The sequence below is a fragment of the Heptranchias perlo genome, chromosome 9, assembly GCF_035084215.1.
Source record: "Heptranchias perlo isolate sHepPer1 chromosome 9, sHepPer1.hap1, whole genome shotgun sequence".
Classification (NCBI taxonomy): Eukaryota; Metazoa; Chordata; class Chondrichthyes; order Hexanchiformes; family Hexanchidae; genus Heptranchias; species Heptranchias perlo.
In genome coordinates, this window is record NC_090333.1 from 1,695,880 (window position 1) to 1,712,764 (window position 16,885).

The following is a 16,885-nucleotide window of genomic DNA, read 5'->3' on the forward strand; positions in this document are numbered from 1 at the left end:
ACCTACTTTGTGCTGATTCGAAACTACGACTACAACGGCAACTTGCAGTTCTATATTACAACAACAACGCGCTGCATTGAAACTAAAAGTTAGATTTTCAATCCCATAGTCCACCAATCGGATGGGAGACGGTGTGTGTCTGTGTGTGTGTGTGTGAGAGTCAGTGTCAGTCAGTCTCTCTCTCTCTCTCTCTCTCTCTCTCACTCTAACTCTAACTCTAACTCAGAGCTGCTGTGGAAGGAAACCTTTTTAAAAAGAACTTGCATATTGAAAAAAAGATGTGTCTCAAGCTGCCGGGCCCTGTCCATTGTCACGTTAATGGCAGGGCGGGCAGGACTGCTTTGACCAGGAGACCTGTTTTCTGGGACGCAGGTGTGAGATTCCAGGGGACCTGCTTTGTGCTGATTTCCCTGCGTGCGTGCGTCCGTCCCTCCCTGCCTCCCTCCCCCCAGGCCTTCCTTCTGAACACCTTTGTCGTTTAATCGAGGGTCAAAAGCCTGCCTGTGAAAGGGAAGGATCAGCCGGTCGGCCCCCTGCTGGTCGCTGCTGCCAGCGCAGCGCAGCGCAGCAGGCGTGCGTGTCCTCAGCCTCTTGTACAAGTTCCCAGGGAGTTGAGGCAGTTCCCTCCGGTGGTCTAGTGGTCTAAGACGCAACCTTTTAAACTCGTTGAGACCCGGGTTCGAATCCCGGTCGGGGGGATGACTTTCTGGTGCAGATTAATTGGCACCACTCAAAGAAAGTCTCCCCTCCTGAGCGCTAATGCTCCACCCTCACCACCGCCACCTTTTCCTCTCCTTGACAAACAGACAGACAGTCCAGTTCGGGAGCGCAGCTTGCATTTGAAAGCAGACCCTGCTTGTTCAAAGTCAACGGCACCAAGTTATTTTGCACTTTGAATTATATCGCTACGTGCGAGCGGCATTCAGCCGAGGAGAAGAAAGAAATACCACTGAGCTGAGAAAGTAAGTGTAATATATCAGCTTTATTCTCAGTAATAATACATACACACACACACACACAGAGACGCTGGGAAAGAGCTGTTTTTCCTTTTGAATATCTCCCCACAGGGAGGTGCACCGTTCCCAGAGACACTGCAATACTGGGTCGATGCGTGGAGTGGACGGAGCAAGCCCCTGTTCCATCTCCCTGTTCCAAAAATCAATTTAATATATGGTCCCCAGATAGGGGACGTATCAGATATTAAACTGATAAGAACAGATACTACACTTGATCTTAGCCAAAAGGCCGAGAAGCGATGACGCGCTCGATGCGAATTGATCTCGGCTCCTGTTTGCACTCCCTCTTTGGTCTCTGGCTGCCTGTGTTTAATGCAGTCTAGAAGCACTGCCGTTCTCTCCCACTCTGGCCACATTTTTGCCACCGTTTCTAATTGCAACAGTGGATGAGTTTAAAGATTTTTTTCCCTTTCTTGCCAGGATTGCTTGACAGATTGGTAAATTTGCCAGTAGGCCACCAATCAGATGGGAGAGGGTTGGGTCTCACCGGACCTCCGTCAGTCAGTCTCAGTCACTAACGAACTGCCGTGGAAGGAGACCTCTTTAAGGAAAACTAGTGACGTGATGTGACGTGTCTCACAGTGAGTGAGTGAGATTGCAACGGCCAATTGAGAAAGAGGTGAGGTGCTGACAATCGGCAGCTCGTGTTGAAACATTCATTCCACGGCAGGCAAGACCAATGAAAAAAAATACTGCAGAGGCTGGCTCGGCTGGCTGGCTGGCTGGCTGGCTGGAAATGGGAAATAAAAACACAAGACGTGTTAAAGGCTGGCTAAACTGTCGAAAGAAACAAGGCGTTAATGTTTCAGAAGTGCCTATTGAAAGGTGTCTCTCAAGCTGCTCCCTGACTGGGCCCTGTCCATTGTCATGTTAATCGCTGGTTAAACTGTCGGAAGAAACAAGGCGTTAATGTTTCAGAAGTGCATATTGAAAAATGTCTTTCAAACTGCTCCCTGACTGGGCCCCGTTCATTGTCATGTTAATCCCAGGGCGGGGCGGGACTGCTTTGACCAGGAGACCTGTTTTCCGGGACGCAGGTGTGACATTCCAGGGAGGCACCTACTTTGTGCTGATTCGAAACTACGACTACAACGGCAACTTGCAGTTCTATATTACAACAACAACGCGCTGCATTGAAACTAAAAGTTAGATTTTCAATCCCATAGTCCACCAATCGGATGGGAGACGGTGTGTGTCTGTGTGTGTGTGTGTGAGAGTCAGTGTCAGTCAGTCTCTCTCTCTCTCTCTCTCTCTCTCTCACTCTAACTCTAACTCTAACTCAGAGCTGCTGTGGAAGGAAACCTTTTTAAAAAGAACTTGCATATTGAAAAAAAGATGTGTCTCAAGCTGCCGGGCCCTGTCCATTGTCACGTTAATGGCAGGGCGGGCAGGACTGCTTTGACCAGGAGACCTGTTTTCTGGGACGCAGGTGTGAGATTCCAGGGGACCTGCTTTGTGCTGATTTCCCTGCGTGCGTGCGTCCGTCCCTCCCTGCCTCCCTCCCCCCAGGCCTTCCTTCTGAACACCTTTGTCGTTTAATCGAGGGTCAAAAGCCTGCCTGTGAAAGGGAAGGATCAGCCGGTCGGCCCCCTGCTGGTCGCTGCTGCCAGCGCAGCGCAGCGCAGCAGGCGTGCGTGTCCTCAGCCTCTTGTACAAGTTCCCAGGGAGTTGAGGCAGTTCCCTCCGGTGGTCTAGTGGTCTAAGACGCAACCTTTTAAACTCGTTGAGACCCGGGTTCGAATCCCGGTCGGGGGGATGACTTTCTGGTGCAGATTAATTGGCACCACTCAAAGAAAGTCTCCCCTCCTGAGCGCTAATGCTCCACCCTCACCACCGCCACCTTTTCCTCTCCTTGACAAACAGACAGACAGTCCAGTTCGGGAGCGCAGCTTGCATTTGAAAGCAGACCCTGCTTGTTCAAAGTCAACGGCACCAAGTTATTTTGCACTTTGAATTATATCGCTACGTGCGAGCGGCATTCAGCCGAGGAGAAGAAAGAAATACCACTGAGCTGAGAAAGTAAGTGTAATATATCAGCTTTATTCTCAGTAATAATACATACACACACACACACACACACACACACACACACAGAGACGCTGGGAAAGAGCTGTTTTTCCTTTTGAATATCTCCCCACAGGGAGGTGCACCGTTCCCAGAGACACTGCAATACTGGGTCGATGCGTGGAGTGGACGGAGCAAGCCCCTGTTCCATCTCCCTGTTCCAAAAATCAATTTAATATATGGTCCCCAGATAGGGGACGTATCAGATATTAAACTGATAAGAACAGATACTACACTTGATCTTAGCCAAAAGGCCGAGAAGCGATGACGCGCTCGATGCGAATTGATCTCGGCTCCTGTTTGCACTCCCTCTTTGGTCTCTGGCTGCCTGTGTTTAATGCAGTCTAGAAGCACTGCCGTTCTCTCCCACTCTGGCCACATTTTTGCCACCGTTTCTAATTGCAACAGTGGATGAGTTTAAAGATTTTTTTCCCTTTCTTGCCAGGATTGCTTGACAGATTGGTAAATTTGCCAGTAGGCCACCAATCAGATGGGAGAGGGTTGGGTCTCACCGGACCTCCGTCAGTCAGTCTCAGTCACTAACGAACTGCCGTGGAAGGAGACCTCTTTAAGGAAAACTAGTGACGTGATGTGACGTGTCTCACAGTGAGTGAGTGAGATTGCAACGGCCAATTGAGAAAGAGGTGAGGTGCTGACAATCGGCAGCTCGTGTTGAAACATTCATTCCACGGCAGGCAAGACCAATGAAAAAAAATACTGCAGAGGCTGGCTCGGCTGGCTGGCTGGCTGGCTGGCTGGAAATGGGAAATAAAAACACAAGACGTGTTAAAGGCTGGCTAAACTGTCGAAAGAAACAAGGCGTTAATGTTTCAGAAGTGCCTATTGAAAGGTGTCTCTCAAGCTGCTCCCTGACTGGGCCCTGTCCATTGTCATGTTAATCGCTGGTTAAACTGTCGGAAGAAACAAGGCGTTAATGTTTCAGAAGTGCATATTGAAAAATGTCTTTCAAACTGCTCCCTGACTGGGCCCCGTTCATTGTCATGTTAATCCCAGGGCGGGGCGGGACTGCTTTGACCAGGAGACCTGTTTTCCGGGACGCAGGTGTGACATTCCAGGGAGGCACCTACTTTGTGCTGATTCGAAACTACGACTACAACGGCAACTTGCAGTTCTATATTACAACAACAACGCGCTGCATTGAAACTAAAAGTTAGATTTTCAATCCCATAGTCCACCAATCGGATGGGAGACGGTGTGTGTCTGTGTGTGTGTGTGTGAGAGTCAGTGTCAGTCAGTCTCTCTCTCTCTCTCTCTCTCTCTCTCACTCTAACTCTAACTCTAACTCAGAGCTGCTGTGGAAGGAAACCTTTTTAAAAAGAACTTGCATATTGAAAAAAAGATGTGTCTCAAGCTGCCGGGCCCTGTCCATTGTCACGTTAATGGCAGGGCGGGCAGGACTGCTTTGACCAGGAGACCTGTTTTCTGGGACGCAGGTGTGAGATTCCAGGGGACCTGCTTTGTGCTGATTTCCCTGCGTGCGTGCGTCCGTCCCTCCCTGCCTCCCTCCCCCCAGGCCTTCCTTCTGAACACCTTTGTCGTTTAATCGAGGGTCAAAAGCCTGCCTGTGAAAGGGAAGGATCAGCCGGTCGGCCCCCTGCTGGTCGCTGCTGCCAGCGCAGCGCAGCGCAGCAGGCGTGCGTGTCCTCAGCCTCTTGTACAAGTTCCCAGGGAGTTGAGGCAGTTCCCTCCGGTGGTCTAGTGGTCTAAGACGCAACCTTTTAAACTCGTTGAGACCCGGGTTCGAATCCCGGTCGGGGGGATGACTTTCTGGTGCAGATTAATTGGCACCACTCAAAGAAAGTCTCCCCTCCTGAGCGCTAATGCTCCACCCTCACCACCGCCACCTTTTCCTCTCCTTGACAAACAGACAGACAGTCCAGTTCGGGAGCGCAGCTTGCATTTGAAAGCAGACCCTGCTTGTTCAAAGTCAACGGCACCAAGTTATTTTGCACTTTGAATTATATCGCTACGTGCGAGCGGCATTCAGCCGAGGAGAAGAAAGAAATACCACTGAGCTGAGAAAGTAAGTGTAATATATCAGCTTTATTCTCAGTAATAATACATACACACACACACACACACACACACACACACACAGAGACGCTGGGAAAGAGCTGTTTTTCCTTTTGAATATCTCCCCACAGGGAGGTGCACCGTTCCCAGAGACACTGCAATACTGGGTCGATGCGTGGAGTGGACGGAGCAAGCCCCTGTTCCATCTCCCTGTTCCAAAAATCAATTTAATATATGGTCCCCAGATAGGGGACGTATCAGATATTAAACTGATAAGAACAGATTTTTTTTTTTTTTTTTTTTTTTTTTTTTTTTTTTTTTTTTTTTTTTTTTTTTTTTTTTTTTTTTTTTTTTTTTTTTTTTTTTTTTTTTTTTCTGACACTCTGGGGTGCCTTATTGCCTTACAGATTCATTCCAGATTCCTTGCAGTGACATTACATCAAGCCAAAGCTCTACAAGCCAAAGCTCTACACTCTGCCCGAGGGGATTTCTCCCTGACTGCATCCCCCCGGCATACAATGGCAGGAAGGCTCCAAATGGTTGCCTTCCCCCACTTGACCACTTGATCTTAGCCAAAAGGCCGAGAAGCGATGACGCGCTCGATGCGAATTGATCTCGGCTCCTGTTTGCACTCCCTCTTTGGTCTCTGGCTGCCTGTGTTTAATGCAGTCTAGAAGCACTGCCGTTCTCTCCCACTCTGGCCACATTTTTGCCACCGTTTCTAATTGCAACAGTGGATGAGTTTAAAGATTTTTTTCCCTTTCTTGCCAGGATTGCTTGACAGATTGGTAAATTTGCCAGTAGGCCACCAATCAGATGGGAGAGGGTTGGGTCTCACCGGACCTCCGTCAGTCAGTCTCAGTCACTAACGAACTGCCGTGGAAGGAGACCTCTTTAAGGAAAACTAGTGACGTGATGTGACGTGTCTCACAGTGAGTGAGTGAGATTGCAACGGCCAATTGAGAAAGAGGTGAGGTGCTGACAATCGGCAGCTCGTGTTGAAACATTCATTCCACGGCAGGCAAGACCAATGAAAAAAAATACTGCAGAGGCTGGCTCGGCTGGCTGGCTGGCTGGCTGGCTGGAAATGGGAAATAAAAACACAAGACGTGTTAAAGGCTGGCTAAACTGTCGAAAGAAACAAGGCGTTAATGTTTCAGAAGTGCCTATTGAAAGGTGTCTCTCAAGCTGCTCCCTGACTGGGCCCTGTCCATTGTCATGTTAATCGCTGGTTAAACTGTCGGAAGAAACAAGGCGTTAATGTTTCAGAAGTGCATATTGAAAAATGTCTTTCAAACTGCTCCCTGACTGGGCCCCGTTCATTGTCATGTTAATCCCAGGGCGGGGCGGGACTGCTTTGACCAGGAGACCTGTTTTCCGGGACGCAGGTGTGACATTCCAGGGAGGCACCTACTTTGTGCTGATTCGAAACTACGACTACAACGGCAACTTGCAGTTCTATATTACAACAACAACGCGCTGCATTGAAACTAAAAGTTAGATTTTCAATCCCATAGTCCACCAATCGGATGGGAGACGGTGTGTGTCTGTGTGTGTGTGTGTGAGAGTCAGTGTCAGTCAGTCTCTCTCTCTCTCTCTCTCTCTCTCTCACTCTAACTCTAACTCTAACTCAGAGCTGCTGTGGAAGGAAACCTTTTTAAAAAGAACTTGCATATTGAAAAAAAGATGTGTCTCAAGCTGCCGGGCCCTGTCCATTGTCACGTTAATGGCAGGGCGGGCAGGACTGCTTTGACCAGGAGACCTGTTTTCTGGGACGCAGGTGTGAGATTCCAGGGGACCTGCTTTGTGCTGATTTCCCTGCGTGCGTGCGTCCGTCCCTCCCTGCCTCCCTCCCCCCAGGCCTTCCTTCTGAACACCTTTGTCGTTTAATCGAGGGTCAAAAGCCTGCCTGTGAAAGGGAAGGATCAGCCGGTCGGCCCCCTGCTGGTCGCTGCTGCCAGCGCAGCGCAGCGCAGCAGGCGTGCGTGTCCTCAGCCTCTTGTACAAGTTCCCAGGGAGTTGAGGCAGTTCCCTCCGGTGGTCTAGTGGTCTAAGACGCAACCTTTTAAACTCGTTGAGACCCGGGTTCGAATCCCGGTCGGGGGGATGACTTTCTGGTGCAGATTAATTGGCACCACTCAAAGAAAGTCTCCCCTCCTGAGCGCTAATGCTCCACCCTCACCACCGCCACCTTTTCCTCTCCTTGACAAACAGACAGACAGTCCAGTTCGGGAGCGCAGCTTGCATTTGAAAGCAGACCCTGCTTGTTCAAAGTCAACGGCACCAAGTTATTTTGCACTTTGAATTATATCGCTACGTGCGAGCGGCATTCAGCCGAGGAGAAGAAAGAAATACCACTGAGCTGAGAAAGTAAGTGTAATATATCAGCTTTATTCTCAGTAATAATACATACACACACACACACACAGAGACGCTGGGAAAGAGCTGTTTTTCCTTTTGAATATCTCCCCACAGGGAGGTGCACCGTTCCCAGAGACACTGCAATACTGGGTCGATGCGTGGAGTGGACGGAGCAAGCCCCTGTTCCATCTCCCTGTTCCAAAAATCAATTTAATATATGGTCCCCAGATAGGGGACGTATCAGATATTAAACTGATAAGAACAGATACTACACTTGATCTTAGCCAAAAGGCCGAGAAGCGATGACGCGCTCGATGCGAATTGATCTCGGCTCCTGTTTGCACTCCCTCTTTGGTCTCTGGCTGCCTGTGTTTAATGCAGTCTAGAAGCACTGCCGTTCTCTCCCACTCTGGCCACATTTTTGCCACCGTTTCTAATTGCAACAGTGGATGAGTTTAAAGATTTTTTTCCCTTTCTTGCCAGGATTGCTTGACAGATTGGTAAATTTGCCAGTAGGCCACCAATCAGATGGGAGAGGGTTGGGTCTCACCGGACCTCCGTCAGTCAGTCTCAGTCACTAACGAACTGCCGTGGAAGGAGACCTCTTTAAGGAAAACTAGTGACGTGATGTGACGTGTCTCACAGTGAGTGAGTGAGATTGCAACGGCCAATTGAGAAAGAGGTGAGGTGCTGACAATCGGCAGCTCGTGTTGAAACATTCATTCCACGGCAGGCAAGACCAATGAAAAAAAATACTGCAGAGGCTGGCTCGGCTGGCTGGCTGGCTGGCTGGCTGGAAATGGGAAATAAAAACACAAGACGTGTTAAAGGCTGGCTAAACTGTCGAAAGAAACAAGGCGTTAATGTTTCAGAAGTGCCTATTGAAAGGTGTCTCTCAAGCTGCTCCCTGACTGGGCCCTGTCCATTGTCATGTTAATCGCTGGTTAAACTGTCGGAAGAAACAAGGCGTTAATGTTTCAGAAGTGCATATTGAAAAATGTCTTTCAAACTGCTCCCTGACTGGGCCCCGTTCATTGTCATGTTAATCCCAGGGCGGGGCGGGACTGCTTTGACCAGGAGACCTGTTTTCCGGGACGCAGGTGTGACATTCCAGGGAGGCACCTACTTTGTGCTGATTCGAAACTACGACTACAACGGCAACTTGCAGTTCTATATTACAACAACAACGCGCTGCATTGAAACTAAAAGTTAGATTTTCAATCCCATAGTCCACCAATCGGATGGGAGACGGTGTGTGTCTGTGTGTGTGTGTGTGAGAGTCAGTGTCAGTCAGTCTCTCTCTCTCTCTCTCTCTCTCTCTCACTCTAACTCTAACTCTAACTCAGAGCTGCTGTGGAAGGAAACCTTTTTAAAAAGAACTTGCATATTGAAAAAAAGATGTGTCTCAAGCTGCCGGGCCCTGTCCATTGTCACGTTAATGGCAGGGCGGGCAGGACTGCTTTGACCAGGAGACCTGTTTTCTGGGACGCAGGTGTGAGATTCCAGGGGACCTGCTTTGTGCTGATTTCCCTGCGTGCGTGCGTCCGTCCCTCCCTGCCTCCCTCCCCCCAGGCCTTCCTTCTGAACACCTTTGTCGTTTAATCGAGGGTCAAAAGCCTGCCTGTGAAAGGGAAGGATCAGCCGGTCGGCCCCCTGCTGGTCGCTGCTGCCAGCGCAGCGCAGCGCAGCAGGCGTGCGTGTCCTCAGCCTCTTGTACAAGTTCCCAGGGAGTTGAGGCAGTTCCCTCCGGTGGTCTAGTGGTCTAAGACGCAACCTTTTAAACTCGTTGAGACCCGGGTTCGAATCCCGGTCGGGGGGATGACTTTCTGGTGCAGATTAATTGGCACCACTCAAAGAAAGTCTCCCCTCCTGAGCGCTAATGCTCCACCCTCACCACCGCCACCTTTTCCTCTCCTTGACAAACAGACAGACAGTCCAGTTCGGGAGCGCAGCTTGCATTTGAAAGCAGACCCTGCTTGTTCAAAGTCAACGGCACCAAGTTATTTTGCACTTTGAATTATATCGCTACGTGCGAGCGGCATTCAGCCGAGGAGAAGAAAGAAATACCACTGAGCTGAGAAAGTAAGTGTAATATATCAGCTTTATTCTCAGTAATAATACATACACACACACACACACACACACACACACACACAGAGACGCTGGGAAAGAGCTGTTTTTCCTTTTGAATATCTCCCCACAGGGAGGTGCACCGTTCCCAGAGACACTGCAATACTGGGTCGATGCGTGGAGTGGACGGAGCAAGCCCCTGTTCCATCTCCCTGTTCCAAAAATCAATTTAATATATGGTCCCCAGATAGGGGACGTATCAGATATTAAACTGATAAGAACAGATACTACACTTGATCTTAGCCAAAAGGCCGAGAAGCGATGACGCGCTCGATGCGAATTGATCTCGGCTCCTGTTTGCACTCCCTCTTTGGTCTCTGGCTGCCTGTGTTTAATGCAGTCTAGAAGCACTGCCGTTCTCTCCCACTCTGGCCACATTTTTGCCACCGTTTCTAATTGCAACAGTGGATGAGTTTAAAGATTTTTTTCCCTTTCTTGCCAGGATTGCTTGACAGATTGGTAAATTTGCCAGTAGGCCACCAATCAGATGGGAGAGGGTTGGGTCTCACCGGACCTCCGTCAGTCAGTCTCAGTCACTAACGAACTGCCGTGGAAGGAGACCTCTTTAAGGAAAACTAGTGACGTGATGTGACGTGTCTCACAGTGAGTGAGTGAGATTGCAACGGCCAATTGAGAAAGAGGTGAGGTGCTGACAATCGGCAGCTCGTGTTGAAACATTCATTCCACGGCAGGCAAGACCAATGAAAAAAAATACTGCAGAGGCTGGCTCGGCTGGCTGGCTGGCTGGCTGGCTGGAAATGGGAAATAAAAACACAAGACGTGTTAAAGGCTGGCTAAACTGTCGAAAGAAACAAGGCGTTAATGTTTCAGAAGTGCCTATTGAAAGGTGTCTCTCAAGCTGCTCCCTGACTGGGCCCTGTCCATTGTCATGTTAATCGCTGGTTAAACTGTCGGAAGAAACAAGGCGTTAATGTTTCAGAAGTGCATATTGAAAAATGTCTTTCAAACTGCTCCCTGACTGGGCCCCGTTCATTGTCATGTTAATCCCAGGGCGGGGCGGGACTGCTTTGACCAGGAGACCTGTTTTCCGGGACGCAGGTGTGACATTCCAGGGAGGCACCTACTTTGTGCTGATTCGAAACTACGACTACAACGGCAACTTGCAGTTCTATATTACAACAACAACGCGCTGCATTGAAACTAAAAGTTAGATTTTCAATCCCATAGTCCACCAATCGGATGGGAGACGGTGTGTGTCTGTGTGTGTGTGTGTGAGAGTCAGTGTCAGTCAGTCTCTCTCTCTCTCTCTCTCTCTCTCTCACTCTAACTCTAACTCTAACTCAGAGCTGCTGTGGAAGGAAACCTTTTTAAAAAGAACTTGCATATTGAAAAAAAGATGTGTCTCAAGCTGCCGGGCCCTGTCCATTGTCACGTTAATGGCAGGGCGGGCAGGACTGCTTTGACCAGGAGACCTGTTTTCTGGGACGCAGGTGTGAGATTCCAGGGGACCTGCTTTGTGCTGATTTCCCTGCGTGCGTGCGTCCGTCCCTCCCTGCCTCCCTCCCCCCAGGCCTTCCTTCTGAACACCTTTGTCGTTTAATCGAGGGTCAAAAGCCTGCCTGTGAAAGGGAAGGATCAGCCGGTCGGCCCCCTGCTGGTCGCTGCTGCCAGCGCAGCGCAGCGCAGCAGGCGTGCGTGTCCTCAGCCTCTTGTACAAGTTCCCAGGGAGTTGAGGCAGTTCCCTCCGGTGGTCTAGTGGTCTAAGACGCAACCTTTTAAACTCGTTGAGACCCGGGTTCGAATCCCGGTCGGGGGGATGACTTTCTGGTGCAGATTAATTGGCACCACTCAAAGAAAGTCTCCCCTCCTGAGCGCTAATGCTCCACCCTCACCACCGCCACCTTTTCCTCTCCTTGACAAACAGACAGACAGTCCAGTTCGGGAGCGCAGCTTGCATTTGAAAGCAGACCCTGCTTGTTCAAAGTCAACGGCACCAAGTTATTTTGCACTTTGAATTATATCGCTACGTGCGAGCGGCATTCAGCCGAGGAGAAGAAAGAAATACCACTGAGCTGAGAAAGTAAGTGTAATATATCAGCTTTATTCTCAGTAATAATACATACACACACACACACACACACACACACACACACAGAGACGCTGGGAAAGAGCTGTTTTTCCTTTTGAATATCTCCCCACAGGGAGGTGCACCGTTCCCAGAGACACTGCAATACTGGGTCGATGCGTGGAGTGGACGGAGCAAGCCCCTGTTCCATCTCCCTGTTCCAAAAATCAATTTAATATATGGTCCCCAGATAGGGGACGTATCAGATATTAAACTGATAAGAACAGATTTTTTTTTTTTTTTTTTTTTTTTTTTTTTTTTTTTTTTTTTTTTTTTTTTTTTTTTTTTTTCTGACACTCTGGGGTGCCTTATTGCCTTACAGATTCATTCCAGATTCCTTGCAGTGACATTACATCAAGCCAAAGCTCTACAAGCCAAAGCTCTACACTCTGCCCGAGGGGATTTCTCCCTGACTGCATCCCCCCGGCATACAATGGCAGGAAGGCTCCAAATGGTTGCCTTCCCCCACTTGACCACTTGATCTTAGCCAAAAGGCCGAGAAGCGATGACGCGCTCGATGCGAATTGATCTCGGCTCCTGTTTGCACTCCCTCTTTGGTCTCTGGCTGCCTGTGTTTAATGCAGTCTAGAAGCACTGCCGTTCTCTCCCACTCTGGCCACATTTTTGCCACCGTTTCTAATTGCAACAGTGGATGAGTTTAAAGATTTTTTTCCCTTTCTTGCCAGGATTGCTTGACAGATTGGTAAATTTGCCAGTAGGCCACCAATCAGATGGGAGAGGGTTGGGTCTCACCGGACCTCCGTCAGTCAGTCTCAGTCACTAACGAACTGCCGTGGAAGGAGACCTCTTTAAGGAAAACTAGTGACGTGATGTGACGTGTCTCACAGTGAGTGAGTGAGATTGCAACGGCCAATTGAGAAAGAGGTGAGGTGCTGACAATCGGCAGCTCGTGTTGAAACATTCATTCCACGGCAGGCAAGACCAATGAAAAAAAATACTGCAGAGGCTGGCTCGGCTGGCTGGCTGGCTGGCTGGCTGGAAATGGGAAATAAAAACACAAGACGTGTTAAAGGCTGGCTAAACTGTCGAAAGAAACAAGGCGTTAATGTTTCAGAAGTGCCTATTGAAAGGTGTCTCTCAAGCTGCTCCCTGACTGGGCCCTGTCCATTGTCATGTTAATCGCTGGTTAAACTGTCGGAAGAAACAAGGCGTTAATGTTTCAGAAGTGCATATTGAAAAATGTCTTTCAAACTGCTCCCTGACTGGGCCCCGTTCATTGTCATGTTAATCCCAGGGCGGGGCGGGACTGCTTTGACCAGGAGACCTGTTTTCCGGGACGCAGGTGTGACATTCCAGGGAGGCACCTACTTTGTGCTGATTCGAAACTACGACTACAACGGCAACTTGCAGTTCTATATTACAACAACAACGCGCTGCATTGAAACTAAAAGTTAGATTTTCAATCCCATAGTCCACCAATCGGATGGGAGACGGTGTGTGTCTGTGTGTGTGTGTGTGAGAGTCAGTGTCAGTCAGTCTCTCTCTCTCTCTCTCTCTCTCTCTCACTCTAACTCTAACTCTAACTCAGAGCTGCTGTGGAAGGAAACCTTTTTAAAAAGAACTTGCATATTGAAAAAAAGATGTGTCTCAAGCTGCCGGGCCCTGTCCATTGTCACGTTAATGGCAGGGCGGGCAGGACTGCTTTGACCAGGAGACCTGTTTTCTGGGACGCAGGTGTGAGATTCCAGGGGACCTGCTTTGTGCTGATTTCCCTGCGTGCGTGCGTCCGTCCCTCCCTGCCTCCCTCCCCCCAGGCCTTCCTTCTGAACACCTTTGTCGTTTAATCGAGGGTCAAAAGCCTGCCTGTGAAAGGGAAGGATCAGCCGGTCGGCCCCCTGCTGGTCGCTGCTGCCAGCGCAGCGCAGCGCAGCAGGCGTGCGTGTCCTCAGCCTCTTGTACAAGTTCCCAGGGAGTTGAGGCAGTTCCCTCCGGTGGTCTAGTGGTCTAAGACGCAACCTTTTAAACTCGTTGAGACCCGGGTTCGAATCCCGGTCGGGGGGATGACTTTCTGGTGCAGATTAATTGGCACCACTCAAAGAAAGTCTCCCCTCCTGAGCGCTAATGCTCCACCCTCACCACCGCCACCTTTTCCTCTCCTTGACAAACAGACAGACAGTCCAGTTCGGGAGCGCAGCTTGCATTTGAAAGCAGACCCTGCTTGTTCAAAGTCAACGGCACCAAGTTATTTTGCACTTTGAATTATATCGCTACGTGCGAGCGGCATTCAGCCGAGGAGAAGAAAGAAATACCACTGAGCTGAGAAAGTAAGTGTAATATATCAGCTTTATTCTCAGTAATAATACATACACACACACACACACAGAGACGCTGGGAAAGAGCTGTTTTTCCTTTTGAATATCTCCCCACAGGGAGGTGCACCGTTCCCAGAGACACTGCAATACTGGGTCGATGCGTGGAGTGGACGGAGCAAGCCCCTGTTCCATCTCCCTGTTCCAAAAATCAATTTAATATATGGTCCCCAGATAGGGGACGTATCAGATATTAAACTGATAAGAACAGATACTACACTTGATCTTAGCCAAAAGGCCGAGAAGCGATGACGCGCTCGATGCGAATTGATCTCGGCTCCTGTTTGCACTCCCTCTTTGGTCTCTGGCTGCCTGTGTTTAATGCAGTCTAGAAGCACTGCCGTTCTCTCCCACTCTGGCCACATTTTTGCCACCGTTTCTAATTGCAACAGTGGATGAGTTTAAAGATTTTTTTCCCTTTCTTGCCAGGATTGCTTGACAGATTGGTAAATTTGCCAGTAGGCCACCAATCAGATGGGAGAGGGTTGGGTCTCACCGGACCTCCGTCAGTCAGTCTCAGTCACTAACGAACTGCCGTGGAAGGAGACCTCTTTAAGGAAAACTAGTGACGTGATGTGACGTGTCTCACAGTGAGTGAGTGAGATTGCAACGGCCAATTGAGAAAGAGGTGAGGTGCTGACAATCGGCAGCTCGTGTTGAAACATTCATTCCACGGCAGGCAAGACCAATGAAAAAAAATACTGCAGAGGCTGGCTCGGCTGGCTGGCTGGCTGGCTGGCTGGAAATGGGAAATAAAAACACAAGACGTGTTAAAGGCTGGCTAAACTGTCGAAAGAAACAAGGCGTTAATGTTTCAGAAGTGCCTATTGAAAGGTGTCTCTCAAGCTGCTCCCTGACTGGGCCCTGTCCATTGTCATGTTAATCGCTGGTTAAACTGTCGGAAGAAACAAGGCGTTAATGTTTCAGAAGTGCATATTGAAAAATGTCTTTCAAACTGCTCCCTGACTGGGCCCCGTTCATTGTCATGTTAATCCCAGGGCGGGGCGGGACTGCTTTGACCAGGAGACCTGTTTTCCGGGACGCAGGTGTGACATTCCAGGGAGGCACCTACTTTGTGCTGATTCGAAACTACGACTACAACGGCAACTTGCAGTTCTATATTACAACAACAACGCGCTGCATTGAAACTAAAAGTTAGATTTTCAATCCCATAGTCCACCAATCGGATGGGAGACGGTGTGTGTCTGTGTGTGTGTGTGTGAGAGTCAGTGTCAGTCAGTCTCTCTCTCTCTCTCTCTCTCTCTCTCACTCTAACTCTAACTCTAACTCAGAGCTGCTGTGGAAGGAAACCTTTTTAAAAAGAACTTGCATATTGAAAAAAAGATGTGTCTCAAGCTGCCGGGCCCTGTCCATTGTCACGTTAATGGCAGGGCGGGCAGGACTGCTTTGACCAGGAGACCTGTTTTCTGGGACGCAGGTGTGAGATTCCAGGGGACCTGCTTTGTGCTGATTTCCCTGCGTGCGTGCGTCCGTCCCTCCCTGCCTCCCTCCCCCCAGGCCTTCCTTCTGAACACCTTTGTCGTTTAATCGAGGGTCAAAAGCCTGCCTGTGAAAGGGAAGGATCAGCCGGTCGGCCCCCTGCTGGTCGCTGCTGCCAGCGCAGCGCAGCGCAGCAGGCGTGCGTGTCCTCAGCCTCTTGTACAAGTTCCCAGGGAGTTGAGGCAGTTCCCTCCGGTGGTCTAGTGGTCTAAGACGCAACCTTTTAAACTCGTTGAGACCCGGGTTCGAATCCCGGTCGGGGGGATGACTTTCTGGTGCAGATTAATTGGCACCACTCAAAGAAAGTCTCCCCTCCTGAGCGCTAATGCTCCACCCTCACCACCGCCACCTTTTCCTCTCCTTGACAAACAGACAGACAGTCCAGTTCGGGAGCGCAGCTTGCATTTGAAAGCAGACCCTGCTTGTTCAAAGTCAACGGCACCAAGTTATTTTGCACTTTGAATTATATCGCTACGTGCGAGCGGCATTCAGCCGAGGAGAAGAAAGAAATACCACTGAGCTGAGAAAGTAAGTGTAATATATCAGCTTTATTCTCAGTAATAATACATACACACACACACACACACACACACACACACACAGAGACGCTGGGAAAGAGCTGTTTTTCCTTTTGAATATCTCCCCACAGGGAGGTGCACCGTTCCCAGAGACACTGCAATACTGGGTCGATGCGTGGAGTGGACGGAGCAAGCCCCTGTTCCATCTCCCTGTTCCAAAAATCAATTTAATATATGGTCCCCAGATAGGGGACGTATCAGATATTAAACTGATAAGAACAGATACTACACTTGATCTTAGCCAAAAGGCCGAGAAGCGATGACGCGCTCGATGCGAATTGATCTCGGCTCCTGTTTGCACTCCCTCTTTGGTCTCTGGCTGCCTGTGTTTAATGCAGTCTAGAAGCACTGCCGTTCTCTCCCACTCTGGCCACATTTTTGCCACCGTTTCTAATTGCAACAGTGGATGAGTTTAAAGATTTTTTTCCCTTTCTTGCCAGGATTGCTTGACAGATTGGTAAATTTGCCAGTAGGCCACCAATCAGATGGGAGAGGGTTGGGTCTCACCGGACCTCCGTCAGTCAGTCTCAGTCACTAACGAACTGCCGTGGAAGGAGACCTCTTTAAGGAAAACTAGTGACGTGATGTGACGTGTCTCACAGTGAGTGAGTGAGATTGCAACGGCCAATTGAGAAAGAGGTGAGGTGCTGACAATCGGCAGCTCGTGTTGAAACATTCATTCCACGGCAGGCAAGACCAATGAAAAAAAATACTGCAGAGGCTGGCTCGGCTGGCTGGCTGGCTGGCTGGCTGGAAATGGGAAATAAAAACACAAGACGTGTTAAA

The 16,885-nt window shown here is 49.5% G+C and overlaps 6 non-coding genes and 2 pseudogenes across 6 annotated transcripts; all 8 read right to left on the reverse strand.

Annotated features, from left to right (window-relative positions):
* Positions 1-1,066: 1,066 nt before the first annotated feature.
* LOC137325703 (U2 spliceosomal RNA) lies at positions 1,067-1,257 on the reverse strand. Its single transcript, XR_010963947.1, has one exon. It is a non-coding gene; the product is annotated as a U2 spliceosomal RNA (small nuclear RNA).
* Positions 1,258-3,155: 1,898 nt separating this feature from the next.
* LOC137325705 (U2 spliceosomal RNA) lies at positions 3,156-3,346 on the reverse strand. Its single transcript, XR_010963948.1, has one exon. It is a non-coding gene; the product is annotated as a U2 spliceosomal RNA (small nuclear RNA).
* A 1,898-nt stretch (positions 3,347-5,244) lies between these two features.
* On the reverse strand, positions 5,245-5,415 carry LOC137326036 (U2 spliceosomal RNA; annotated as a pseudogene).
* A 2,173-nt stretch (positions 5,416-7,588) lies between these two features.
* Positions 7,589-7,779, reverse strand: LOC137325706 (U2 spliceosomal RNA). Its single transcript, XR_010963949.1, has one exon. It is a non-coding gene; the product is annotated as a U2 spliceosomal RNA (small nuclear RNA).
* Positions 7,780-9,677: 1,898 nt separating this feature from the next.
* Positions 9,678-9,868, reverse strand: LOC137325707 (U2 spliceosomal RNA). Its single transcript, XR_010963950.1, has one exon. It is a non-coding gene; the product is annotated as a U2 spliceosomal RNA (small nuclear RNA).
* Positions 9,869-11,766: 1,898 nt separating this feature from the next.
* LOC137325996 (U2 spliceosomal RNA) lies at positions 11,767-11,937 on the reverse strand (annotated as a pseudogene).
* Positions 11,938-14,080: 2,143 nt separating this feature from the next.
* LOC137325708 (U2 spliceosomal RNA) lies at positions 14,081-14,271 on the reverse strand. The gene has a single exon (XR_010963951.1). It is a non-coding gene; the product is annotated as a U2 spliceosomal RNA (small nuclear RNA).
* A 1,898-nt stretch (positions 14,272-16,169) lies between these two features.
* LOC137325709 (U2 spliceosomal RNA) lies at positions 16,170-16,360 on the reverse strand. The gene has a single exon (XR_010963952.1). It is a non-coding gene; the product is annotated as a U2 spliceosomal RNA (small nuclear RNA).
* Between the last annotated feature and the right edge of the window lie 525 nt (positions 16,361-16,885).